This window comes from Marmota flaviventris, chromosome 9, assembly GCF_047511675.1.
Source record: "Marmota flaviventris isolate mMarFla1 chromosome 9, mMarFla1.hap1, whole genome shotgun sequence".
In the NCBI taxonomy this organism is placed as follows: Eukaryota; Metazoa; Chordata; class Mammalia; order Rodentia; family Sciuridae; genus Marmota; species Marmota flaviventris.
In genome coordinates, this window is record NC_092506.1 from 5,996,059 (window position 1) to 6,022,880 (window position 26,822).

The 26,822-nt window shown below is 50.9% G+C and overlaps 1 protein-coding gene across 9 annotated transcripts in view; it reads left to right on the plus strand.

Annotated features, from left to right (window-relative positions):
- Positions 1–26,822, plus strand: part of Pc (pyruvate carboxylase) — a 106,671-nt gene that overhangs the window by 47,982 nt on the left and 31,867 nt on the right. For 3 of the 9 annotated variants that reach the window (XM_071616019.1, XM_027944265.3, XM_071616020.1), the window contains one exon: positions 7,282–7,407. The exons of 5 other annotated variants lie outside the window; for them this stretch is intronic. The gene's annotated coding sequence lies outside the window, so the exon portion shown is untranslated. Of the gene's footprint in view, positions 1–7,281; positions 7,408–18,724; positions 18,748–26,822 lie in introns of those variants that run through there. One more of the 9 variants, XM_071616023.1, reaches the window with a different exon arrangement.

Here is a 26,822-nt window from a genome sequence, read left to right on the forward strand (position 1 = left end):
CTGCAGTGCCAAGAGACATTTCCTAAATCATCATGGCTAGATGCACAGCATTCAGTTCTTATGACAGCATGGGTCCCCTGTGGACTGCTGTTAGAACACCAGCGCCGTTTGAGTTTGGAGAACTGCCTTTCTTATTAAGGCCACTTCAGCTACAGCAAGGAAGTTCCCCTGGTACTGTCATTTAAAGCTCTTCATGTAAAACTAGAGCCACCATAGGCCACATCACTTCCTCTAGGCTAATCTGGGACATAAAGATTGATGCCAGGCAATCAAACCATCGATGACAGCTCCAAACCTCCTGTGGTGGAGATTTGGGGGATTAGCTGTCTTAGTAACTTTATCCAGCGTTGCTGGATGGGAGGTCACCCCACAGTGCATCTCCCTAACTGGAGAAAGCTACGGCCATGGGCTGGTCCCACATGACCACTGAGTTCTGTTTGGTGCTGATCATCTCAACGCCGATCTCCAAACCCAGTCTGTTGCAAACTAATCATTTTCTTTTTCTTTTTTTTTTTTTAAAGAGAGAGTGAGAGAGAGGGGGAGAGAGAGAGAATTTTTTTTTTTAATATTTATTTTTTAGTATTTGGCGGACACAACATCTTTGTTTGTATGTGGTGCTGAGGATCGAACCCGGGCCGCACGCATGCCAGGCAAGCGCGCTTCCGCTTGAGCCACATCCCCAGCCCAACTAATCATTTTCATGTAAAATTATTCTGTGGTGGAAATTTTGTTCTGGACTCCATCCGGGCAGTCCTGTGAGGCTTTTACTCCTTATTGTTCCCAACAGAAAGGGGCCTTTGGCTCAGTTGGTGTACAGATCAGACAAACCATATGTATTTATCCCAAATTTGGAATTATCCATCGATATATCTATGACTGTTAGGTGGCACTTTCAGATATTTTATCTTGGGTTTCCTTTAATTGGGATTCAGCTAGAGACAACATTTGGGATAAGCTCTTGTCTAAGGAGAAGTTTTCCTGTGGCCTGGTTGCTGAAGAGTGTTGTTTATAGGCCAATTGGTTACATTTGATCTGGAGGCAAGGGGTGTCAACATTTCATCCACATGTAACAGTAAGAGTTCTTGGGTTAATTTCATATGATTTAAATTTCTTGCTAGAGCTTCCTTAAATAAAGTAGAACTTTTAAACCCCTGGAGAAGTGCCACCCAGCTGTCTCGCTAGTTTGCCGTTATATGGGGTTCCTGCTACTCAAAGGCAAATAAGAGTTGAGTCTGTTCTTCTAGGAGCATTTGGAAAAAGGCATCTTTTAAATCCAGTACTGAGAGCCTCACTCACAGGATCCTGGGACATTCGTTAATAAAGTGGAGGGGCTAGGTGCCCCTGGGTGAACGGCCCAGACAGTATCATTTATAGCCCGCAAACCCTTTACAAATCTGTTCTCATCTGAATGAGATTTTTTTTTTTTAAACTAGAAGGATTGTAATATTGTAGGGTGACTGATAGGATTGACTTAAATTGCACTTTAAAATTTTTTAAAACACTGGCAGGATGTCCCTTTGAACTTCCTATTTTAGTAAGTGCTGTTTTAAATTTGAGGTCCTATGTTTCACCTTTAGTGCGGTCGCTGTAGGCTGTATGTTCTTAGCCCTTCCAGGTGTGTTTATTGCCCAGATTTTGGGTTTTACCTTTTTATGGACTCCTGCAGGAAGTTGTTCTTGAAGTTGCTGTTCCTTTCCCAAAGGTCTGTTCATGTACAGAGTGCTCTGAGCAGAACTTATATCTTTAGTTTTCCTGGGGCGGTTACTTGGGCATTTAATTTTCATAAAAGATTATGGCCAAAGAGGGGTCTTGGGCATACTGGCATGTACAGGCGACTGTTTTAAAGTCACATCTTCTAGCCAACCACCTGACAGCTGGAGGAAGGACCTATCATGAGCTTTAACTAATCCCTCAATGGTCACACTACTATGATACAGTCTTAGCAGCCCTTCTGCTTTAGTATTTAATACTGAACAGGTGGCGCCTGTGTCTGTGAGAAAGTTGATCATTTGGCTTCCATTGGCCATTTTTCAGAATGCTTCTGTGGGGAACTCACAATTGGCTGGGTCAAATCTGTAGGCCCCTGTGACCTCCTCAGTCCTCCTCTGCACCTTCTTGCCTCTCCAACACCTGAGGAGCAGGCCTCCTGCCAGGCTTTCCCCAGTGACCTTGAGTGATTGTTCTTCCAGGGCCTTTTCCTTACAGTAAGTTGGTTTTTACCTAGGACACACTTTCCTTTTTTTAGAAGCCTTCTTCCCCTTTCAGGTCTTCTTTTCCTCCAAAAGCCAGGGCCAGTACAATCACTTGGCTTCTTGCTTTAGGCATTGCTCCCTGTTTTTGAAACCTATAGGCGGTATCTCTTAGTTGACAGGGACTCATTCCCAGGGCACCATCTGTTTTTTGGGTAGCGGGAATTGAACTCAGGGTGCTCTACCACTGAGCCCTGTTCAGTGGTGCCACCATCCCCAGCCCTATTTTGTATGTGATTTAGAGACAGGGTCTCACTGAGTTGTTTAGTGCCTCATTTTTGCTGAGGCTGGCTTTGAACTTGCAATCCTCCTCCTCCGCCCTGCCGAGCTGCAAGGATTATAGGCGGGTGCCACCATGCCCCACCCATCTATCTCTTGTAAATTTTTTGCAGATATCTAGAGCACTATGAAAGTCATATTTATCATATTTGTTTTGGGCTCCCTGAACCCACATCTGTAAGTGGAGGATCCCGTCACTGCCTTGGCGGCACACGGGCAGTCCCATAGCTGAACCAGCGTGGGTCCCAAGTAAAGCAGGTGACAGGGCCCCGTTAGTCATTGCCATCCTTACATTTGGGCAGGATTGAGACTGGAGGTCCTGAAACATAAAAAATTTCCATAAAATACGAGAGGTTTTACAAAAAACAGGATGAGATTCCTTCTGAATTTAGGGAGAGGATTTATCCCCAACACCAAGGCATGCTGTGGCCAACCTGCCCTGCAGTAAAATACTATTTTTTCCCTTGGTCATAGGGCTGTAACTCTGATCAGACCACTTTGCTAGGATTAGACCCAGAGGGCTCCTATTTGGGAACTCACAGGTTCTCCCAATTTTGACAAGATTGAAAAAATTGCACGCACCCAGGTTGCTCCTACTCACAGAAGTACAGAGTAGGAACATCACACACACACACACACACACACACACACACACCCCGACAACCAGAATCAGGGGTATGGACCACAGATAGATTTCAGGGTAAAACACTCACCCCACTTCTTCCCTCTCCTAGAGCGCTCTGTCTTCTTTTGAAGTGAGTCCCCAGGTGGAGGGGGGGAGGGAGCTACTTGAGAGTGACCTCCAAGTGACATCCTTTTGGATGAGATACAATGCTTCTTAATCTGCCATGGAGAGGGCATGAGAGTGACTGTTGTCAAGGGAACAGGGGTTGTCCCCAGAACTAAAGTGGCCCCACAGCCCTAGGAATCTTACTTGTCTGCCCCCCCCCCCCCATTCAAGGCTAGTTCACCACAGCAGAACACAGCCCCTCGTTGGGTGCCAGTTGTGACCACACAAGGTTCAGATCCGTGCTGCCCAATGCAATGAACTGAGAGGTAGAGTGACAGAAAGAGCTTTATTAGTAACCTGCAAATGCTGGAAGATGGCAGGCTCCTGCCTTTCCGTGGTCATCTTGTCCCTTGCTCTAAGCAAGAATCTTGTACATGATGTTTCTTTTTTTTTTTTTTTTTTTAAATATTTATTTGTTTTTTAGTTTTCAGCGGACACAACATCTTTGTTTATATGTGGTGCCGGGGATCGAACCCGGGCCGCACGCATGCCAGGCAAGCACGCTACCGCTTGAGCCACATCCCCAGCCCCATGTACATGATGTTTCAAGGGAAGGATGGGATTCCAGGCAGGGGGTGGCCTCAGTGTCCCGGGTTTGGGAAAGCAGCCTCTTCTGGAACGTGGTTGGTGAGAGCTGTGGTCTAGCGGACCTGCAGAAGACAGCAGCAACCAGAGTCCTGTTTTGATCAGAGTGACTTGTGCCTGGGTTTTTGTCATGGTGGGTGTTTCTGGTGAGCACCTAGTACCTTGGGATCAGGGAGTGCTTGGGAAGGGAGGGTTTTTGCATTTCTAGCTAACTTTAGTGTGCAGTTCATCTATGAAAGTCAGGCCTCAGTGGGCAACCAGTCCTGGAGAGAGCAGGCAGCAGCAAAGAAAACTCCTGAGAACTGCGTCTTCTTGGGGAGAGGGGCTACATGCACTTTAAAAACGACAATGAGATATTACCTCACCCCAGTGACATGTCTGTTACCAAAAAGACGAAAGGTAGCAGTGCTGGTGAGGATGTGCAGACGGGAACCCTTGTGCGCTGTTGGTGGGAACATACGTCTTAGCGTAGCCACCGAGGAAAACAGTGTGGCACTTCCTCAAACCATCACAAAGAGAGCTGTCACACATCCAGTGTTTTCCCTCCTGGGTATCTGTCCAAAGGAACCGACATCAGTTTATTGCAGGGACATCTGCCCTCCCGTGTTTATTTCAGCCCCATTCACAATGGCCAAGAAGTGGAATCAGCCTAAGTGTCCATCAGCTGATGAATGGATTAAAAATGTGGTGGGAATGCGCAACACAGTGCTATTCAGCTGTAAAAAAAAGTCATGAAACCCTGTCACTTGTGACCACATGGATGGAACTGGGGACATTATGTTATGGACATTATGTTATGTGAAATAATCCCGGCAGAAAGATAAGTGCTGCACCCTCTCGTACACACGTGGAATACAAAACAAGTTGATGTCACAGGAGTTCAGAGCAGAAGCTGAAAGTGCTGGGGGTTGGGGAGCCGGGTTGGGGGGCACGGGTGGCTCGGTGGGTCTGAGGCTGCAGTTAGAAGTTTTGGTGCTCGGTCCTGCAGTAGGACGGCTGCAGATCGTAGTTTTCTACTGTATATCTCAAAAGCCAGAAGAAAGTATTTTCGATGTTTTCATTATAAAGAGCTGATTCATGTTTGAGGAAATGGATATGTTTAACTTGATTTAACCATTATTCAGGGGTTGGGAATGTAGCTCAGTTTTAGAGCATCTGCCTCATATGTTGGAGGCCCTGAGTTCAATCCCCCAGCACTGCAAAATGAAAAAGAAAAAGAAAAAAAAAATCATACCAAGAATATATGTGCTGAGGGGCTCGGGTTGTGGCTCAGTGGTAGAGCACTTGCCCAGCATGTGTGAGGCACTGTGATTGATTCTCAGCACCGCATAGAAATAAATGAATAAAATAAAGGTCCATCAGCAACTAAAAAATATTGTTTTAAAATGGGTTTTTATTTCCTTTCCTAAAATAATGCCCAACAGCCAAGGCTTCTGGTGATTAAATGAGATCATATGCAGTGTTTAACACAGCAGCTGGCACTCAGTAGCAAGCTAGCGCAAACAGGCTTGGAGATTCTGACACTTTTGCCAAGTCGCTCTTAGGGCAAAAGCAGCAACAATGGCTTTCTAGAACCCTGCCTCTGGGAGGAGGCCTCTGGCCTCTTTTTTGTTCTCAAATGTGAGCAACAGGATGAAAAGTCAGATCAGAGGCTGCAGAGGTCCGTTCTGCCCCAGGCAAAGGAGGGGGACAGCTGCAGCCGCAGGCCAGGTCACAAGCCGCCTCTGGGTTGCCCTTGACTCTCTCTCTGCCTTCCAGGTCTGAGGCTCTCTCCCTTTCTCCTAGGCTCATGGGTAGGGCACTCAGGGAATAATTTTACTCAGAGAACCAGGTTTTCAGCCAAGCAGAGTCCCACTGTGCCGTCCTCCCTGGCGCCGTTTGGGGGGTGGGGTCTTGTAGAGGAGCAGAAAAAACTGGCCGTGAGTGGCCAAGGGTCACACATTATTTCTAAGAGAGTGAATTAACCAACCAAGACGAGTCAGGCACCCAACAAGGAGGCTGAGGCACGCAGGGACCAGCAGCGGTGGAAAGCCATTACTACCACTGGGCTTGAAGGGGTCAGGGAGGAAATAGTGTGTCCTCCACCACCAGTGGGGGCCAGAGTAGTGGGCTGGGGTGCCCAGCAGGAACTGCCATAGTGGTCAGCTGCAGCCCCCACCAGGATGTGGCATGAAAGCCAGCTGGGAGTGGGGAGACACCCACACCCCCTCTTCTGCCCGTGCTTCCCATTGACTGAACCTGTGTCCCACAGCCAGCCAGCAAGGGAGCCCGGGAGCCTCCCTGGACAGCCTCCCTGGACAGAGAGCAGAGAAGGGGATGCAGCCGGGTGAGCAGGTGTCACCCAGCAGGAAGCCCCTAGGGGCTAACCCTGGTGGAACCTCACGCAGCCCGTGGCCCAGACGTGGGATGACAGGTCTGGCTGCTGCCTTCTGGGAAGGTCTGACGGCTCAGATCAGGACGAGCTGCCTGCCCACAATTTGGCCATCAAGGGCAGTCGGGAACGATGATGCATCCACAGTGAAAGAAGAACTAGAAGTACCTTGATCTGTAGGTCTTATAGAGAAACCTGGGGAGCTTGCTACAAAGTCATCAGAACCAATAAGTTCAGCAGGACACAACTGATGAAAATCAGGGGTTGGCTGCAGAAGCCCACAGACGTCAAGAGCCAGGGTGCCCAAGTTCCTCAAATAAAAGGGTGTAGTGTTTGCATATGACCTATGTACATCTCTGGGTTACTTAGGATACTTGGTAGAGTGCAAATACTTGTTATACTGAGTGTTTATGGAATAAGGACTTCTTCCACGCAGACAGAACCAGCACCATCAGCAACAACATCATGTGTTTAAAAAATTTTTTTGTAGTTGTAGAAGGACAGAATGCCTTTATTTTATTTATTTTTATGTGGTGCTAAGGATTGAACCCAGTGCCTCACACATGCTAGGCAAGTATTTTTTTTTTTAATTTTTTAAATTAAAAATGATGCACACAGTATTTTTATTTTATTTATTTTTATGTGGTGCTGAGGATTGAACCCAGTGCCTCACGCATGTAAGGCAAACGCTCTATCACTGAGCCACAACCCCAGCCCCCAACATCATGTATTTTTAAAAACTATTTTTACCTAAGCTTGGTTGCATCCTCATATTTCTATATAGTATAAGTGAGAAAACTGAAATTGAAAAGTCTATTTAATAGCATCAAAAAGAATAAAATACTTAGGAATAAATAAAAGAAGTTCAAAGCTTGTGCCCTGAAAACTATAAAACATTTTGAAAGAAATTAAAGACCTAAAGAAACAGGAGAAGACCCAAAGCTCCTGGGTCAGAGACTAATGGATTCAGTACCTTCCTGTCACAGCCCATGTGCCTGTATTTGCAGAAGCTGACGAGATGATCCTGCAGTTCACATGGAAATGCAGGACACACAGAATGGCTAGAAGAATCTTGGGGAAAAAAAGAACAAGGCTGGAGGACTCATTTCCAGATTTAAGAACTTACTACAAAGGTACAGTAATCAAGAGAGAGTGACACTGGCCTGTGGCAACACATAGATCTCTGGAATAGAATTCAAAGTCCAGAAATAAACTCACATTGGTCAGTTGACTTTCAGTGAGAACGCTGGCAATTTAACCCACATCACATGCTAACGCTAGTTCAAAATGGATGTATGTCTTACATGTATGAGCTAAAACCAAAAAACTAGTAGAAGAAAAATGGGTATTATTCTTTGTCTCCTTGTGTTAGGCAATTTTTTAGTTGTAGATGGACACAATACCTTTATTTAATTTGTTTATTTTTATGTGGTGCTGAGGATCAAACCCAGGGCCTTACACGTGCTGGGCGAGCACCCTGCCACTGAACTACAACCCTAGCACACAGGCAGTGTTTTTTAGATATGATGCCAAAGCAAAAGCAATAAAAGAACGATTGTGAATCATTAGGATTAAAAATTTTTGTGCGGGCTGGGGATGTGGCTCAAGCGGTAGTGCGCTCGCCTGGCATGCGGGCGGCCTGGGTTCGATCCTCAGCACCACATACAAAACAAAGATGTTGTATCCGCCGATAACTAAAAAATAAATATTAAAATTCTCTCCTCTCTCACTCTCTCTTTTAAAAAAAAAAAAAAATTTTGTGCTTCAAAGGACATTATGAAGAAGGTGAGAAAGTAACCCGGAGAATCTCAGGAGATAATTTTGGATATCATCCATCTGACAAGAAATTTTTATCTAGAATATGTAAAGAACTCTTACAACTCAACAATAAAAAGGCAAATAATTCCATTTGCAAATGGGCAAAGGATTCAAATAGATATTTCTCCAAAGAGGATATACAGACAACCAGTAAACCCAGGAAGAGATGCTTGAAATCATTCCTCCTGAGGGGAATGAAGATAAAAGCCGCAGTGAGATACCACTTCACCTCCACTAGGGTGTTTAATCAAAAAGGCAGATAATTGGGCTGGGGTTGTGGCTCAGAGGTAGAGTGCTCGCCTACCATGTGTGAGACACTGGGTTCCATCCCCAGCACCACATAGAAATACTTTAAAGTAAAGATAGGGTGTTCACCTATAACTAAAAAATATTTTAAAAAGGCAGATAATAACAGGTGTCAGCGAGGATGTGGAGAATTTGGACCCTTCTTACACTCCTAGTTGAACACAAAACAATTTAATGGCTTAGGAAAAGCCTGGCAGTTCCTTAGTGTTAAACAGCTACATTGTGATCCCCCAGTTCTATTCGAGGGTACACACATGAGAAAGGAAGGCGTGTGTCCACCCAAACACTTATACACTAATGTCATAGCAGCATCGTTCGTGATTACCAGAACAACCCCAGATCCGTCTGCTGGTAAATCAATAAATACAATGTGATATACCCACCTAATGGGATGTTACTCAGGTATAAAAAGTAACAATACACTGACACATGAACCTTGAGAAAGCACTCCAGGAGAAAAAAATCGCACACACAGATTTTTAAAAAAATTTTATTTATATGAAGTGTTCTAGAACAGGCAAATCCATAGGCAGAGTTGTCAGTGGTCACCTGGGGCTGAGGCAGCCAACAGAGTGGGGGATGGCGATGGGAGAGGAATGTGTTCTGAAGTCCATTCTGGTGACCTGTGCACCTGTCTGTGACTACACTACATGCGGTTGAATTGTTCTTCAAATGTACGAACCATGTGGTATGTGAGTTATATCTCAATAAAGCTGTTAGAGACAAACTCAGAGCCCTCGAGGGTAGTGCTGTAGGATACCCAGAAGCTCCCCGAGTTGGATGGGGAGCTTCCTACTATCAGTAGCCACTGGCCCTGGCCCACCTTGGCTGGGTGGAGGCACTGCCCACCCTTGAATACTTGTGGCCTCTTTTTCAAAATTTAGAGTACGGGAAGACCCCAGCTCCAGCAGGACCTTTGAATTCTAATTCAGTTTTTGAATTTTGATTCAGTTAAACATTTTTGGAACCATACTGTGAACCAGGCACGGGACCAGATTACTCTGGTGAAACACAGGGGCCCTGAAACTGGACAGGCCTCATTATTCCTGAATCTGCCACTTCCTACGAGTCCTTCTAAGCCTCATTTTTCTTATCAGTAAAATGAGGATTGATGATACCCCAAGAGATTGAGCTTGGAGGTGCCTGGCATACATAGCGGGCAGGAAACAGAAGTGCCCTTCCAGCGCTCCTGGAGCAAGTCACACGCACAAGTTTACATGATAGAGATGAGTCATTTATGCACTAGACCCCCTTATCCTTGAAAGTGCCTCCCAAGATCCCCAGTAGAGGCCTGAAACCTCAGTTAACAAACTCTTATATATATCATTTGTTTTCCTGTGCATACAAACCTATGATGAAGTTTAATTTATAAATTAGGTATAGTAAGAGATTAACAACCATTACTAATAATCAAGTGAAACAATTATAACGACATACTATAATGAAAGGAAGTGAATGAGGCCTTTCTCTCAAAATATCCTCCACGGGCCCCCGTGGAGAGCTGGAGGAGGGTGTACGACTAAGCACTTTTTATGCACAGTAGACTCAATTTTTTCAATGACCCTAAGTTTTGAGGAATGACAGCAAAACTAGCATGAATTTCTTCTCCTTTTTCACAAGTAGAAGATTCTTACCAAAGTTCTTAGCAACCCCAGCATGATTTTTCTGTCTTATCAAGTCAAGAACTTTTACCTTTCTATTTAAAGGAAATCCTTCGGCATATCTGAGGCAGCTTCACTGTACTTGTACTTTGGGGCCATTAGTAAGTAAAATAAGTATTACTTGAGCATAAGCACTGTGGTACTGTACTGGTTGGCCTGTAACCAAGATGGCTAAGTGACTGACGGGAGGGTAGTATATACAGCATGGGTTTGCTAAGAATGGTTCAAGTCTCAGGCAGGACAGAGTGGGATTGAGAGAGATTTCATCATGCTACTTATTTTTTTTTTTTCATCATGCTACTTATGATGGCACACGGTTTAAAACTTAGGAATTGTTTGGTTTTAGAATTTTTTATTCAATATTTTTCAGATCACAATTGGCTACAGGTCACTGAAACTACAGAAAGCCAAACCACAGATAGAGGGGAACTGTATCAGCCCCCAAAGAGCTCTAGGCAGGACATACGACCTGCACCCACTGACCAGTGCCCAGAGAGGAGCAGGTCACGAGGAGGACACCCAGCTTTTTCTGGGCCAAGATGGAGAGCCAGGAACAGCTTCTCGAGGGAACGGCCAGTGAAATGGGGCCTCAAAGGGTGGGAGGATATGCTTTGCATATATTGTATTTCATCCACTTTTTGAATAAGCAAGTATATGGTTCAAATTCAGGATGTAGACAGTGGATGATCAACCTTGCCCCCACATCTCTTCCCCAGAGGCCACTACCATTATCGGCTCCTGGAGTCTCATTCTAGAAACAGTCCACAGGTGTGGGGGTGTGCACATGACTGGGCAAGTTTTGCCATCTTCCCTGCTGGGGCCATGGCATCTGAAGGCTCCTGCTAAGATGTGGGTTAGAAGCACGTCCTGGGCTCCATGTCGTTCTGCAGCGACTTTCCCATCTCATTGGTCGGTGCCATCACAGGCCGTGGCCTGTGAGTCTTATCAGTGAGAATGATGACTCTGTTGCCCTCAGTGCCCCTGAGGAGGGTCCCATGAAGTGGAGGCCAGCACCCCCACCCATACACCACTGCTGCCCTGGCTGGTTCCTCCAGAGCTCTGTCTTTGTCCTGGGGGAGCTCCTGCCCCCCCTCCCCCCCCCTCAAGGTCCCTTGCTGGGTGGAACTTACCCACTCGGCTTCCTGGCGAGTGTGGTTGCTCTCTGTCTTTATTTTGCCTGCTTACGTGGTCAATGGTTTGGCTGGAGAGGAAATTTCAGGTTGGAAATCATTTTTCCTTGACAATGTTTGAAGACTTGCTTTGTACTTTTCTAGCTTTGCAAGTTGCCAAGAAATCCAAAACCTTTCTGATTTTTGTCCCCTCCCCGATGTCTGTCGGCTTCCAGGATCTGAAACCTACAAGACCTTGGTGGGCTCCAGCGGGGCCTTCCAACGCTCTGTCCCGGGAGTTTCCTGGATTATTTCATTTCTTCCTCTCTCTGTTTCCTCTTCCTAAAGCTTCTATCATTTCGTTTGTAGATCTCTTGGACTGACTCTCCAGTTTTTCTCCTTTCTTTCCTATGTTCCATTTCATTTGCCTTTTTGTTCCGTTTCTAGATTTCCTGTCATTTAACTTCCAACCCTTCTATTGCTTTCTTTTGGCCAGTTTCTCCTATCATTTTTAGTTTCCTTGAGGCCCTGTTTTTCTCCCTGAGTGATTCTTCCAAGACGGGCGTCGGCGTCCTGCCGTGCAGGGCTATGGTCTTCCACGCCCAGGCTCTTGATGCATGTAAGGTTTCTGTAGGTTTCTTCTCCCTGGATGGTTGGCTTCCTCCAGGGTTTTTTCTGAGGCTTTTCTCTGGTTTGTTTTCTTTATGAATCTGCCAGGTGATCTTGGGGGCTCACAAGAGGCCTGAACGTCCAGAACATACTGGGGTCCAGCTCATAGTAGGTGACCTGGGTGGGCTGTTCTTTGGGAACCTCAGTGTTCACATCCGGAGTCTTTCCTCCTTGGTTGCTGGTGTTCTGGGAGTGAGGGAAGGGGACGGGATGTGCGATCACTTGGCCTCCCTTCTCCATTTTGGCAAGATCCCAAGGTTCTCTGCTGTGCCTCGCACCCCAGTCCACAGCTCCTGGTTTTCCCTTCTCCAGAGGACCCCTGCAGGTGGTCTCCTGGGCATGGGAGGGAGATGTGGCTTCTCAAGAGCTTTCTCCCACCCTGGTGGGCACACTCAGCCCTGTTCTGGGGGAACCTGGCCCTTTGTGGATCCTACAGTAGATGTAGTGGGTGGTGGTGTCGGTGGACCATCAGCCTCCCCCTGGCCAGTGTGGGGCTGCAAGGTCAGTGACCCTTAACTGTGTCCAGCTTCCAGGGTTACATTGCTGCCATTTCTTCTCCTGTCTGCTTTGTCCTTGGATGTTTTTTAAATCTACCGAATTTAAGTAGGGAGAAAAATGAGACGCGTAAGTCAGACTTGCATCCAGTGAGGAGGGGGGAGGGCTCGCGGGGTGGGACCGGCTGGGTGGAGGGGGTGCTCTGACAGAGGTCAGACCATGCCGGACCTTCTGGGAACAAAGAGGAGGCAGTGGGCAAGCCGTGGGCAGGGTCCAGGAGGCTGTGGAGTGGTGGGAGACAAGGCTGGGAAGCACACTAGAGAGGCCCTGGGAGAGGAGGCCAGGGAGACCAGGTCTCACACGTGTGCGGCAGGGCTCCGAGGTTTTAAGAAGACTGAACTCTTGGCTGGGGATATAGCTCAGTTAGTAGAGTGCTTCCCTTGTAAGCCCTGGGTTCAATCCCCAGCACCCAAATCAATTAATCAATCAGTAATAACCAGGTGCCTTGGTAGCTCAAGCTGTGGTGATGGCTGAGGGGGCTTTTACCAGAATTCAGGCAGTCAGAAGGGAGTGATTCAGGGTGGCTTAGTAATGGAAGGAGGGGAGGGCATGAGGGTTAGGGGGTGGAAGCAAGGGCTTCTGGGTGGAAGACAGGCACGGGAGGGAAGAGCTGTCTCAGCTTGGTTCCTGGGGAGCCCCGGGAGGTGTCTTGGCTTTGTGTGTGTGTGTGTGTGTGTGTGTGTGTGTGTGTGTGTGTTGTGGAGGGGAGGCGTATCAAAAAGCTGTGCTTTTAAATTCTCACACTTGGTTGAGAGAGAGAGACAGACAGAGGTGTGGAGGGTGGGAACAAAGAAATTAGTCCCTTAGAAGACAGAGGAATAATTTTCAAGTTGATAAGTGCGATTATCAAAAGAATTTTCATTTTGATATGCTCATAGCCTAATTAGTGCTGCCAAATGGCTTCGAGCTACTTGAATATTGACAGGGCCCATTTCCTTTCTCCCTCACCTCTTTGACCAACTTAAACCTTCTGTACACCAGGCCTTTAAAAAAGAAAAAGAGGCCTCTTATTTGAGTTCTGTAGCTACAGGAAAAGTAGAGCAGGGGCACTGTGCACCCAGCCCCGTCCCCGGCCACCCAGCCCCTCTGGGGTGCGCGTGCCTGTGCCCCATCCGGGTTTTCTGTCAGGGCTGGAGGTGAGGAAAGGACCTCATTACAGCGTTTGCCAGGTTCTGAGGCATAAGCACGCCCATCGGGGCCAACCTCAGGCCACCAAACTGCTGCCACTGAGCACAGAACTAGAGAGAGATGTGTCATCCATCTTTAGTCAGTGAAGTGAGCCAGGACCATGCACGGCCTCTGGCGCGCCCCTGGACAGCGCCCCTGGACATCCTCCTTTCGAGGCCTGACTTGTTCTGAGCAAGCCGGTGTCTGGGTGGACTTTGTACAGAGCATCATCCCAACAAGTGAGGACTGCGCTGCAGCAGCCCCAGCCCTCCACCCGGGGCTCTGCTGTCTTCCCTGGTCCCTTCCAGCCCCAGTGCTCATCGGCCACAGGTCAGCACTAATACTCAGTGGTGCTGCCAACACCAAAAGCCGCCATTTAGGATAGAGACTGATTATGTGCCAGGAATTGCTTTTTCTTTTTCTTTTTATTGTTTATTTTGAGACTGGCCTTGCTGGGTTGCTCAGGCAGGTTTTGGACTTGGGATCCTCCTGCCTTAGTCTCCCGAGTTGCTGGAATTGCTGGTGGCACCGCCCTGCTGGGCTTCAGGCAGTTTAAACTGTCTCATGCCTCAACTCAACTGATCTTTGTAACAACCCTCTGAGCTCTTTGGTATTTTTTAAATTTCTGAATATACAAGTGAAGAAATTGAGGCCCAGAGGTAAAAGCGCTCTCCAGAGTCTGCTCTGAACCCGGGCAGTCAGCTCCTGCCGTCCTGGCTGCGTCTTTGCCGCTGGCTCCCCTGCTCCCCCCGCCCCTCGCGCCCTGTCAACACTGGGCCTCTGCACCCATTTCTTTGCTTAAGATCCCATCAGGGACTCAACTCTGCTGGCCCATCAGGGTTGCCAGATAAAATACAGGATGCCCAGTTAAATTTAAATTTAAGTAAATAACAAATAATGTTATAGTGTAAGTATACCCCAAATAGAGCATGGGATATACTTTTTTTTTTTTTTCCTGTTTGTCTGAAATTCAGATTTTAACGGAGTGGTTTGCATTTTAATTTTCTGACTGTGGCAGCCATTGGCCTGGTAACTTCTTGCTTGGGAAGAATTAGGAGAGGAAGGAGAGACAAAAGCCCGTCAGGTTGTCCGGAGGGTCACAGAACTCTGGTTCCTGGTAGACTTTAACTAGAACTTATTTGATGTCTAAACCCCCAAAGCTCCTAACTTTTGCCTTATTTCCTCTAAAGAAAGAATATCAAACCAGCATTCTGTAAGAATGTACCAGAATACAGACTGAAAACTGCTTGTGTCTCTTCTCCAAGGTTAATCACCACAAAAATTTAAGAAATCACTTACATAATCAGTCTAACATTTTGCTGTTCTAGAAGAACCACTTGACCTAAACCCGCTCACTCAGAAAACTAAGTTCTTCAAAACTCCAGAGGGAAATGCCGCTGCTTTTTCTAATACGTCTTCTGCTGGTCCAGCTGCCAGACATTTTCTTAAAGTTTAGTGGCAGTCATCCCTGGTGCCTCATTGACCTCATTACTCTGGGTTCTTGGGCAGCTATGGTGACAGGCCACCTGATGTCAGTGGGAAGTGGTGCTGCTGCACGTGGACCTGCCGTGGGCTGCTGCTCTGCTCTTTGGGTTGTGCCTCCTGGGATGGGACAGTCTGGACCCATCAGAGTGGGAAGCGTTGGTGTGGCCTGTGGCCAGACACTGGGATGCTCTGCAGCTGGGCCTGTCCCGGAAGCCCGGCCTTTGGTCCCAGAGGAGGAGGTCGTCTTCATCCAGTCCAAGGCGTCTTTCACCCGAGCCCGGAGCCTCTTCCTGGACTTGCTCCAGCTCTCGTCCCACCCGCTCTCCCTCAGCCTCTTGCTGCGCTTCTTGCCCCTTCCCCTTCCAGCACCTGCCAATCCTCCTCCCTGCAGGAGGGGGTTCCCCACACAACAGAGGATGCGGCCCGATGGTCCCGTCTGGAACATGTTACAACTCCGCGAGAGAAAGATAGCCAGATCTGCAGAAAAATGGCAAGTGACATGAACAGGCAGTTAAGAGAAAAACCCAGAAATATGCCCATAACCATAAGAAAATGTCTGACCTCACTAGTAATCAAGGAACTGGAATGTAAAGCAAGGTGCAACTTTATACCCACAAGATTGACAAAAGCGAAGTCTGACATTATAGAGTCAGTGACTACATGGGGACACAGAAGCTCGGCTGCACTCCAGAGTCGGTACAGATTGTTAGGACAATGTGACTTTGGAGAGATATTTGACAATGTTAACATTAGGAATGTGCCTAGCCAGGCGCCCTGGTGCACGCCTGTAATCCCAGCAGCTCTGGAGGCTGAGGCAGGAAGATTGTGAGTTCAAAGCCAGCCTTAGCCACTTAGAGAGGCTCTAAGCAACTCAGTGAGGCTCTAAGCAACTCAGCAAGACCCTGTCTCTAAATAAAATACAAAAAAGAGCTGGGATGTTGCTCAGTGGTTGAGTGCCCCTGGGCCAATTTAAAGTCTATGTCCTAGAGAAATTCTTACATATCTTTTATACGAGGTCAAAGTTACTCACTTTTAACTGAGTTTTATTTTGAAGGTTCAATCATATGCAGCAGTGGAACAAACAGTGTAATGGACCCCATGGACCTTTTGTCCCACTGAAGCAATTATAATTTTGTCAGTCTGTATGATACGGTTCTTAATAGCCAAAGGTTGGAAAGCACCTACTATCACTGCCTTTGTGTGGGCTGCCAAACATGATCCATGACAGAGTAATCTATAAGCAATAGGGATTTACTTCTCACCTTTCTGGAGGCTGGGAGATTTGAGATCAAGGTGTCCTATAAGGACCCACTTCCTGGTTCGTAGGTTACTGTGTCCTTACTGGACAGAGGGGCGTGAGGGAGCTCTCTGGAACCTCTTTATAAGGACTGTGATCCTGATCAGGAGAGCTCCACCCGCATAACCTCACTGCCTCCCAGAGAACCCCACCTACCTGCAGCATCCTTGCCCAGGAGGTGTGTCTGCACTTAGGAAAGGAGGGGCCAAAACCTTCAGTCACAGGTCCCTCTTTGGGGCACAAATAAACTGTGGCCTATGTAACACAACAACCTATAGCCGAAACAATTAGTGAACTCAAAAATGCAAAAGGATTGGGGAAATAGGGGGTGGGGGGGGTGGAATGCCTGAGGCCTGGGCTTGCTCCCCAGCACCCAGAAAGAAAACAAAGCAAACAAAAAAAGGAACAAATTAAAAACAACAGTGAATAATTTAAAACAACAGACTCTATATGTATGCCAATATGAATAGATTTCAGATATTACATTGAGTTGAAAAAAGCTAAAAAATGGCTATCATTCACGAAAAAAATCAAAACACAAATCCAGGTAATGGGGCCTCACATCCCTAGGAGTGTGGAGCCTGGGAAGGGGAGGGAGCCCAGCAGGGCGGGGTTTGGTCTGGGAGTGTGCTAGGGGAGAGCCTCTGGAGATTGCTACTGTTTGTAGAGGGTGGTTTCCTCTTTGGTTAAGTTTAACTTTTCTTTATCGAAAAAGCAATACTGTGGACTCTGCTGAGAGTTACACTTGTAAAGCTGCCTCGCCTTCCCTGTGGCTGCCTCCTTTCTCCCCCAGCTCCCAGCACGGTTGTGTAGGTCTGTGTTTAAGCACATTTTCAGATTTTTACTTTATTTAAATCAAGTAAATAATCACCTTTGAAAATGCAGAGTGTGGAGGATGGTGGCGTTTTCTTGTCCACTTTTCATCAGCTGCCTCCTTCCTTCATCCCCAGCTAAACAAACAAATCCTGAGTGGCTCTCACATTTCCAGAGACAGGGGCCCATCTGCTGTCCTGTCTAACTCCAGCCACCTTGGGAACCTCTAAGGGAGCTGCCTTCTGCAGGGAGCCGCCTGGGCCTGCTGGGTGCACTGTGGCCTGGGACTTCCTGCAGCCTGGGAGTCCCTTTGCCTCCTCTAGTTGGCAGCCTGGGACCTGGACCTGGACCCTGTGTCTGTTTGAAATGCTGGGGAGCAAACCTGCCTTGCACCTGCGAGGCCCCTCTGTGCCCCTGAGTCCTGGCCAGCCCGCTCCTTGTCTTGTTAGAGCCCATCTCAGAGCTTCCCAGGGACAGGCATGTCTGGGATTGTGTATTTTGCAGTCTTTGATGGATTGTCTAACTGGGTAGAGAATTCCAGGTTGGAGAGTGTTTTCCCTCGGAAATTTAAAGACATTGCACCAGCAGCATCTGGCTCCTGTCACTGTTGACAGTCGGGTGAGACTTCCTTTTCCTGTTCAGAAGTATAGAGGGCTGGAAGATGTCCCCAGGGATATCCAGGTCCTACATTTTAAGAAAAAAGTCCTCTAGCCACACGTGGTGGAACATACTTGTGGTCCCAACAACTTGGAGGCTTAGGCAGGTTCAAGGTCAAGTTCAAGGCCATCCCTGGGCAACTTCGTGAGACCCTGGCTCAAAATCAAAAGTAAAAAGGGCTGGGGTTGTGGCTCAGTGGTAAAGTGCCCCTGGTTTCAATCCCCAGAAATAGAAAAAGAAAAAAGACCTGCAGATGTGATTAAGGATCTTGACAAGGGGCTGGGGATGTGGCTCAAGCAGTAGTGCGCTCGCCTGGCATGCGTGCGGCCCGGGTTCGATCCTCAGCACCACATACAAACAAAGATGTTGTGTCCGCCGAAAACTAAAAAATAAATAAAAAATTAAAAAAAAAAAAAAAAAGGATCTTGACAAGGGAAGATGACATGGGTGGGCCCTAAGTGCCATCATGAGTGTCCTGGGAAGGCAGAGACGTATGCTGAGGAGACAGGCAGGCATTTGAAATGATGTGGCCACAAGCCAAGGAGCCCCAGTGGTCACCAGAAGTGGAGGGCATGCTGCCCATCCCCGCCTGTCCTGCAGGGTGTGGACACTGGTGTTGGACTTCAGCCCTCAAAACTGAAGGACAGTGGTTTCTATTGTCTTAAGCCACCAAGCCTGCGGCAGTTCTTTAGTTTGCAGGAAGCTAAGGGCCTCCCGATCCTTTTTCGGGGCACTGTCGGCCTGAGGCTAGGCCAAACCCATGACTCCTTCAGTCCCCAGGGCCTCTGTGGATGGCCCCTCCCTCTGGCTTTCTCTTCTCCCTTCTGGGACTCCAGGCAGTGGCTACGGGAGGGCCCACCTGAGCCTCTCATTTTCCTACCTTTCCCCCTTTTTTTCTGCAGGTTCGTCTTTCTGGGCGATGTCCTGAGCTGCCTGGTAATTCTTCTATTTGTTGTGTTTAAAATTCTCTGCAACTCTATTTTTACTTTCCTAGAGCTCTTTCTTGTTGCCTTTTTAAAATAACTGCCGCCTCTTACTTAATGGATGCAATTGCTTTTCTCATTTCTCTGAGGAGATTAATTATAGTTTTTCTAAGTGTCTGCTCTCTGTGTGGCTTTTCTCTTGAGTTCCCTTTAAAAAAAAAAAAAAAACAACCCAGTTTGTTTTGGTGAATTTTTGGTGATTTCCTCAAATATCTGGTGGTGTTTGGCTGACATTTCTACTGAAAAACGCGACACCAAAGCCCATTGGGAAACCTGGGCAGCTGAGCCTGTTGGCGGTGGTCCCCACCCGGCCCCCGTAGCGGGGGGACTGCAGGCGGGCTTTTTCTGGGAGAGCCCAAATGTCGCAGCTGCAGGCATCCTGGGCTGGGTTGGTTGGTTTCTGTGTTACTCAGCTGTCTGTCCCTACAACAAATATCTGAGGTGATCTACTTCTGAAGAGGAGAGGTTTATTTTGGCTCCCAGTTTTGGAGGTTCCAGTCCACGGTCGATGGCTTGGTTGCTTGGGGCCTCTGAGGGGACAGCACATCACAGTGAGCACACGTGGCAGAGCAGAACCTGCTCACCCGTGGCCGGGCAGCAGAACAGAAAGGAAGAGATCAGAGTCCACAGTCCTCTCTCAGGGCATGCCCCAGTGACCCGAAGCCCTCCCAGAAGGCCCCACCTTCTAAAGCCTACCCCCTCCTCAGTCGCACCCTGAGGATCAAACTTTTTTTTTTTTTTTTAAACTGGGAATTGAACCCAGAGGTTCTCTAGCAGTGGCCACTTTCCCAGCCATTTTTATTTTATTTTGAAACAGGGTCTCACTAAGTTGCCCAGGCTGGCCTTGAACTTGCGATCCTCCTGCCTCAGCCTCCTAAACAGCTGGGGCTACAGAGGGCACCGCCCTGTCTGGCTGGATCAAACCTTTAACATGTGGGCCTTCGGAGGACATCCAAGGTCCAGCTACAGTGGTCACCTGAGAGGAGTCCTGTGGTGTGTCCCCTGGAGGAGGGCCTGCCAAGCGCTGTGGAACTGAGGGGTTTCCAGCTGCAGATGGGCAGGTGACCTCATCCCCGGCTGCAGTCTGGAGCCTTGCTGCCTGGGCTGGGCCTGGTGGCTGGGCCGCAGCCGCTCCAGGAACCAAGCCTCCTGTCTTCTGAAAGAGCCATCGTGTGGTGGTCAGGAGCAGGGTGCAGGATTCCGATGACGGGGGCGTGCCCCGCGCATGCCACTGACCCGTCCTGCCAGCGTCAGTTCCTCAGCTGCAGACCTGGGAGCAGCAGGTTGCTGTGGCATAGGGGCTGCAGTGCAGAGTCAGTGGACGCAGAGGGCTCTGGGGACCACAATCGGGGCCGCCGTCACTGTTGCCCACTGGGGACGGGAGAGTCCTGGCTGTGTGATGGGGAGGAGCATCTGGGCTTCTGATCCCTACCAACCTGGCTTCTGTTGGCGGCCCTGTCCCTCATCCCCCCACCTGGGCACCTGCCATGAGGCTCTGGACTCCCCAGGCGGCCATGGCTTGGGTCCACTTGATGGCGGGACTCCCAACCCTGACCCCCGGGATTTCCTCCTCCTCAGGCTGCACCGCTAGTCCACACGCCAAGCAGTTTTCTCATCTCATTTCTCGCCTCCATCGTCTGCTGCTGTCAGCTCTCCTGCTCTTTGTGTTTGTGGTTTTGCTCTTTAAAAGGGAAACCCGTACTGATGTTTTAGTGGGATTTCAGAAGGGAATAGAAATAAACCCGGGTGTTTGATCCACTACATTTCACTGGATCCATTTAGTGTTTCATTAAAAAAGAAGAAGAGTCCATTGATCCTAGTGTCCTCCAGCTCCCCCTGCATTTCTCTGCTTTTCAGACTTTCTGGAAGTGTTCGTCCAAACTGGGGCATTAGACCAGGCAGAGCCTGCCTTAGCTGCCAGCTCACTGACGCCCTCACCTTTCCCTGCACCCTCCTCTCAGCTCTGCTCAGGCCCCCAGGGAGCCCTGTGTGCGGGACCTGTGCTGTTTTCCTGTTCCTTTTCAGAGGTCTGCTCTGCCCCTGCTCATGGGCTCTCACCCCCAGGCAGCACTTGCTGTCATCTCTCACTGGGGGACTGGGGACAGTTCTCCTGGGCATAAGGCCTGTGGTCCCCCAGCTCAAAGCTGTCTCTGCTCTGCCCGGTTTGGCCGCTGCACCCTGCTGTTGAGGGCACACCCAAGCTCCTTGCCCTTGACCTGGAGCCCAGGTGTCTCCAGGGGGGTCCTTCCCAGCGCCTGCCGTGCCTTGACGGGACACTGGCCGGGCTATTTGCTTTGCCACCCCCACACCTGAGCCGCCTCCTCCACCTGCCCGCCTTCTTTGGACATCCCTTCCGCCTCCTTTAAGATCCGTCCCTGGCGGGCGCCTTTGCCTCCAGAGGCTCAGCCCTGCTCGGAGCCCGCCTGCTGGGCACGCTGGCCTTGTTCACTTCTCCCTGCCTCCCCCTCGCCTTTGTCGCCTTGGTCTTTGATTGCAGACCTAAGTAGCCACGAGCTCTGAAACCAGCACTGTGGCCTGCAGCGGATGAGCAGAGAGAGACACTTGTGCCACTGAGGTTTTCCCGGCCGAGTGGCAGTGGCCGGGGGAACTGGGTGCAGTGGGTTTCTAAGGCCACCGCAGCAGGGCAAAGGCCCGACACTGGATGTCTTCAGCAACAGGGATTTCCGCCTCCCGCTCTGGAACCTTGAAGTTCACGTCCCAGGCGTCCGCAGGCCTCTAGGGGAGACCTTCCTAGGCTCAGCCTCCCTGCGCTTCTCTCCATGGTCTCCCCACACCTTCACGTTGTCCGTCACTGTGTCTGAATGTCCCCCTTTGATCAGGACACCAAGCATGTTGGATTAGGGCTCACCCTAGTAACCCCCCTTTCACTTGACTACCTTGGCTTCACCTTTTCCAAATAAGGTCACATCCTGAGGTTCTGGGACCAGAACTTCTGCGTTTCTTTTGAGAGTACACAGTTCAACAACACTAGGCGACAACACCCTCTTGCCCCCAGCTCACCACCCCCAAAGCCCCTGGGCTTCTGAGCGCCCACTCTAGTCTAGCCAGGCCCCTTGGTCTTGGTCTTGGATTGAGGGGCGAGGAGCGAGCAAGTGGGCAGAGGCTCTGGGACCCTAGCCAACTTGGGTGACGAAGCATTCCTGACCGCCTGCAGGCGCTGCCCTGTCCAGCGTCGCACTCCCTGCAAAGCACAGCCCAGGGGTGTATACACCTGGCACATGAGTGCCCCAGCTTTGTCACCCCACTCAGCCCCGAGCCGCGGCCGTCCTGGTGCCCACCCTCCCAGCTGCTTTGACAGGATGCCATATGAGCTTGTGTGTCTCCCACAGTCCGGACACTGGAAACCCAAGATCAAGGTTTCTACATGTAAATTTGGGGAGAGACAAACATTCTTTGCTGATTCTGCCCTTTTGACCCTCCTTGTGTGCTGTCACCAGCACTTTGGGCTCTAACCTTGTGTGTAGGGGACACTCACATGTCTGTTAACTCATTGTGCTGACTGAAGCGGGTGGCTGGGGAGGCTGGGTGTCCAGGAAGGCGTTCCTGAGCTGAGTCTTAAAGGGTGTGGGCCAGCTAGGGCAAGTGACCCCTTCCCTGAGAGCCTTCCCCCAGTGGTCAAGTGCCAGCACCAAGAGAAATACTGTCCTCCCTCTGTCCCTGAGGCCACACCTGTGTCCTGGCTGGAAGTTGTCAGTGACAGCTCCTTGCACCAGGGGGCAGTGTTGGCCCTAGATCCTCACTGCCTCCAGTGAGGCTGGGAGCAGCCACCTCCAACTGGCTGGCCCTGTCCTTCCTGCCACTCCCTGGGGACCTCAGGAGGCCCCTTTGTCCCTCAGTGCACAGACCCACACAGTGCCAGCTGCTCAGGCTACCTTCCCCTGGGTCACAGCCTTTGAGTGGAGGGTCGCTGGGCGCTGTGGCACTGCAGGGAGCCTGGTGATCACAGTGGCTGGAGGCTGGGGACAGCCCTGGAGCACAAGACCGCTGCAGCTGGCGCTTGCATGCTGTGTCCCGTCGCCTGCCTTTGGTTTTCTCTGCTGTCTCTGTCACCTGCATTGTTCTTCGTGCCCTCCCTGAGGTTCCTACTACCCAGAAATCTCAGCCTCAGTCCTTCCCCCTCAGGCTCTTTGATATCAGTCTGTGCCGCCCGAAAGCCAGGCGCATCCTCCTTTCATCTGTCCCTGCTGGCTGCCAGCCCCTGGGCCCCCGGAGGACATGTTTAGGTCAGTGTGGAGCAACCTGGAGAGAGCAGCCCATCCATCAGAGGCCACTGCCGCCACCCCGAGTCCCCTGCCAAGACTTTCTGGTTCTGCATAGGCTGGCGGCAGCCCAGGCTGGGCCGGAGGGCTGGGGTGCTGGGGCTGGCGGGAGGGAGCTGGGGAGGGGCTTGTGGATTCATTAGGATATTGTGGGGCCTGTCTCCGAGCCACCCCTCCTCTCACCCTGCTGCTGTGCACCTCTGAGATGGTCTGCCGTGGCAGCAGGGACTCCTGGCCTTTCAGAACCCCCACGCCACCAGCTGCCCCTGGCAGGACCTCACCTTTGCCATCCGTGACCTCCTGCCCCCTGCTGCCCTCTGAGGCTGCAGGAGATGCTACATGACAGTGGGTATTAAGGGCCAAAGTGATGTGGGTCCTAGGAGGACATGACAGGGCCTGCCCCTTGGCTACAGCAGCTGTTGGGGGCCATCAGTGTTCTGCTCCGCACAGTAGCCATGTTGTCTGGACCAAAATGGCCCCGACTGTGGGATTTCGTGCTGCTTCTGGTTGCAAGAGGCAGCCTGGGAGATGTAGTGTAGGTCTGCAGTAGCAGAGTTTCTGGGGACGTTTGGAGATTTATTGGGCAAGTTGTAACTGCCCTGGCTTATCTGGGATGCGCGGCTGCCAGCACTGCCTGGCGGGTCTCAGGTAGCAGCACAGCCACTGGTGGCCTGCAGGAGTTCAGGCGGTTTTTATTAGAAGAAGGATTTTGGTTTTGCTTTTTTTGGTGTCCGTGTGCTGCCACACTGTGCTTCTGCTGCAAGCCACAGCCTGGTCCTGTAGTCAGTGAAGACTCCAGTCCTTAACAGCGCCCCTGCTCGGGAGGGGGCAGGAGCTGGGCTCAAACCTGACTCTGCTGGTGACCTTGGCCACATTGCTCAGTCTCCCGGAAGCCGGGAGCCACCCTTAGGGGCGGCAGGAGAAGCACCAGATGCTCCTTGCTTTGCTGTGGCTCGTTCTTGCTTGCAAGGAGTTACTTATGCGTCCCAGTGACCCCACGATTGCCCTGTCTCTAATGCACACTCTGAGGCCCAGGGACAGGCCCAGGGACAGCTGACAGGCCTCCCTGGCTGTCGGTGCTCTGGAGAGGAGCCGGCATCAGGATCTTTGGATCTTGCCGCCCCCTCATCGCTGCAGCCAGGAAAGGGAGGTTTTTCCTTTTGGGTATCACCAGTAGCAAGCAAGACAGTGTGGTGTCCCCCAAGGCAAGTGACCTGAGCCAATTGCTGTGCTAGTGGGACCCCAAAGTGTCTGTCCTGCCATGCTCTGACAGCAGGTTGCAGGCCAGTGCAAGGAGGCTGGTCACACAAGCGGGCAGGGGAAACTCGGGGTCAGCTGCTGCTCCTGAGGACGAGGGCTGACTAAGATGCCCGCTCTGCTCCGTAAATGAGGCCTCCACGTCCTCAGGCAGATTCTCGGCCAGAGCTGTCAACCTCGAGGGCCTCTTCCCAACCTTCCACCAACCGCCTACTCCAAATGCAGGGCACAGGGGGGGCCGTTGCTCCCTGTGTCCACATGTCCCTGTTGTGTGCCTTCATGGGGGGGTGACAGGATGCACCTGGCACAGTGACAACCTGAAAAGGCCACGTCTGAAAGTGCCTTCTGGGAACTGCCATCGTGAGGAAGGAGGCTGGTCACACAGGATTCTGGGGCTTGGTCTCAGACAGGCTGAGGGTGGGGTCTCTCTTAATGCCGAGGCAGGCGTCTGGGAGCAGGAGGGCTTTTGGTTGCCCTTGGCCTCTCACTGTCCTCTGCTTCCGCCTCAGCACTCAGCTCTCCCTTGGGCTCACAGAGCCTCCAACCTGTGGCTCCTGTGTCCACCCCAGCCCTGTGCAGCAGCCTCTGCCCGCGTCAGCTCTGGGAGGTGGGGTGAGATTTGGGGGCAGTGGGACTCTGCCCACTGGGCTCCTCCTGCACACTGTCCCAGTCCCCGTGCCTCAGATGAGCCTCTGGTGACAGCTGCCAGGAGCCTGTATCCGCATGGGCGCTGCAGTGTGGCCCCCAGCTGCCCCGGGCAGGCTTTCTCCAGTGGACATGGATGCCGGAACAGCCTCGGAGTCAGGCCAGGTCTGCAGAGCAGCGGTATTCAGCCAAGGAGAAGCAGGTTGACCATTTTATAGAAAGGGTGGGATGTTCTGGGAATGAGGTAGATTTTCATTTATCTTTGTGTCTCTGGTGCCTCTTCCTGTGCTTGGTCCTGCGTGAGGGTGGAGGGACAGGGTGGTGATAGGCCCTACAACTGTGGCAGCGAACTTAACTCTGGCCGTGTCCAGGTTCAGGGGGTCCCGCAGCCCTTGCTCTTCACCACCCCGTCCCGAGCTGCTCTGCGAGGCCCGCTCTGCCTGTAGGTTGACATTTCTGTGCCTTTAACCTTCTGTGGCAGCATGTCCTAAATCTACCACAGAGCTCTGCTCTGCCTTGGCCTTGGACTCCCTCCCTTAGAATCCTGCCCATCCGGGGGACGGTGGGGGCAGGCTTTGGGCTGTCTGGTGTGGGACCCACCTCCCTGTCTCCCCTTCCCTCCCATCCGGCCTCTGGGCCTCAGGAGGTGGTATCCCTTCTCCTGATTTCTGCTTTGGCCACAGCCCAGGGCTCCTGCAGCCCAGTGCCAAAGAACTTTGTATCCTGGGGCCAGTGACCCCAGGCAGAGCAGCAGCTGGCTGTGACTTCTCTGCCACGTCCTCTGTGCTGAAAGCCAGGTGCTTGACTGGTGTAGGGTGAGTGCTTCAGGACGGGTGTGGCCCTATACACCTGAATCCAGCTTCGGGGGAAGTTTCTGCATGTGGCAGAGTGCAGTATGTGCCCAGAGGGAGAGGTTTGCGGGAGAGGTTTGCGGGAGAGGTTTGCGGGAGAGGTTTGCGGCCGGCCGGCAGGCTGGCTCCTGCTACCTTCAGGGCTGGGGGCTTTTGTGGTGGGGGGAGGCAGGACAGCTGTGCATGGGGGGTGGTCAGGTGAGCCTTGCAGAGCTGGGTGGAGGTGAATGGGATTCCTTTCCATCTCTGCATTCTTCTGGGAGGAGGGGGAAAGAGAGTGACAGGCTGGCATTTGTCCCCTGAGGCCTGGCCCTTCAGGTGTACTGTCTCAGTTGACCCCCAGGGTGACCTGCTCTGGTTGGAGTGGCAGTACCAAGTTTACTGATAAGGAAACTGGGCCTCAGGTGCTAAACCTCAGAGCTGGGGAGGAAAGCTGGGCCCCTGCCCACAGGGAGGGGCTGTCCCTGGGCCACTGCTCCTGCCTGGACTTCAGTGGACGGGCCCTGCTTCCATCCTGCCTCTGCCCAGTGTGCGGCAGGCGGAGCTCCCTCACCCAGAGGCTGGTAGCTCAGGTCTCAAGTCCAGGCCTGCTTTGGATGCCCTCTGCAGGGACATGAGGACCCAAAGGGGTGTTCTTACTCCCCACTGTCCACGGCCCCGGGTGCCTCATGGATCGGGACTGCTGTGGCACTCCTGGCCTGCCGAGAGCCTTCACCAGGCTCCTGAGCCAAACCGTGTGTGAGAGGGCCTGCGGGGTGCGGGGAGGGACAGTGCAGCCCTCTGTCCTGACTGTCAGATTAGTGATCACTCGGTGACACTGCGGGGGCAGGGGTGGGCCTTCCGGAGCTGCGGAGGGTACTGGCCTTTGGTGGAATATCTACTGAACTGCTTTCTGTATCTGGAAAAGCAAGTGGGGAGCATGTGTGGTGGGGAGACACGACCTACTGACCCCCAAGACAACCAGAGTCAGGGAGCCAGCTTGCCTGCAGACGGGG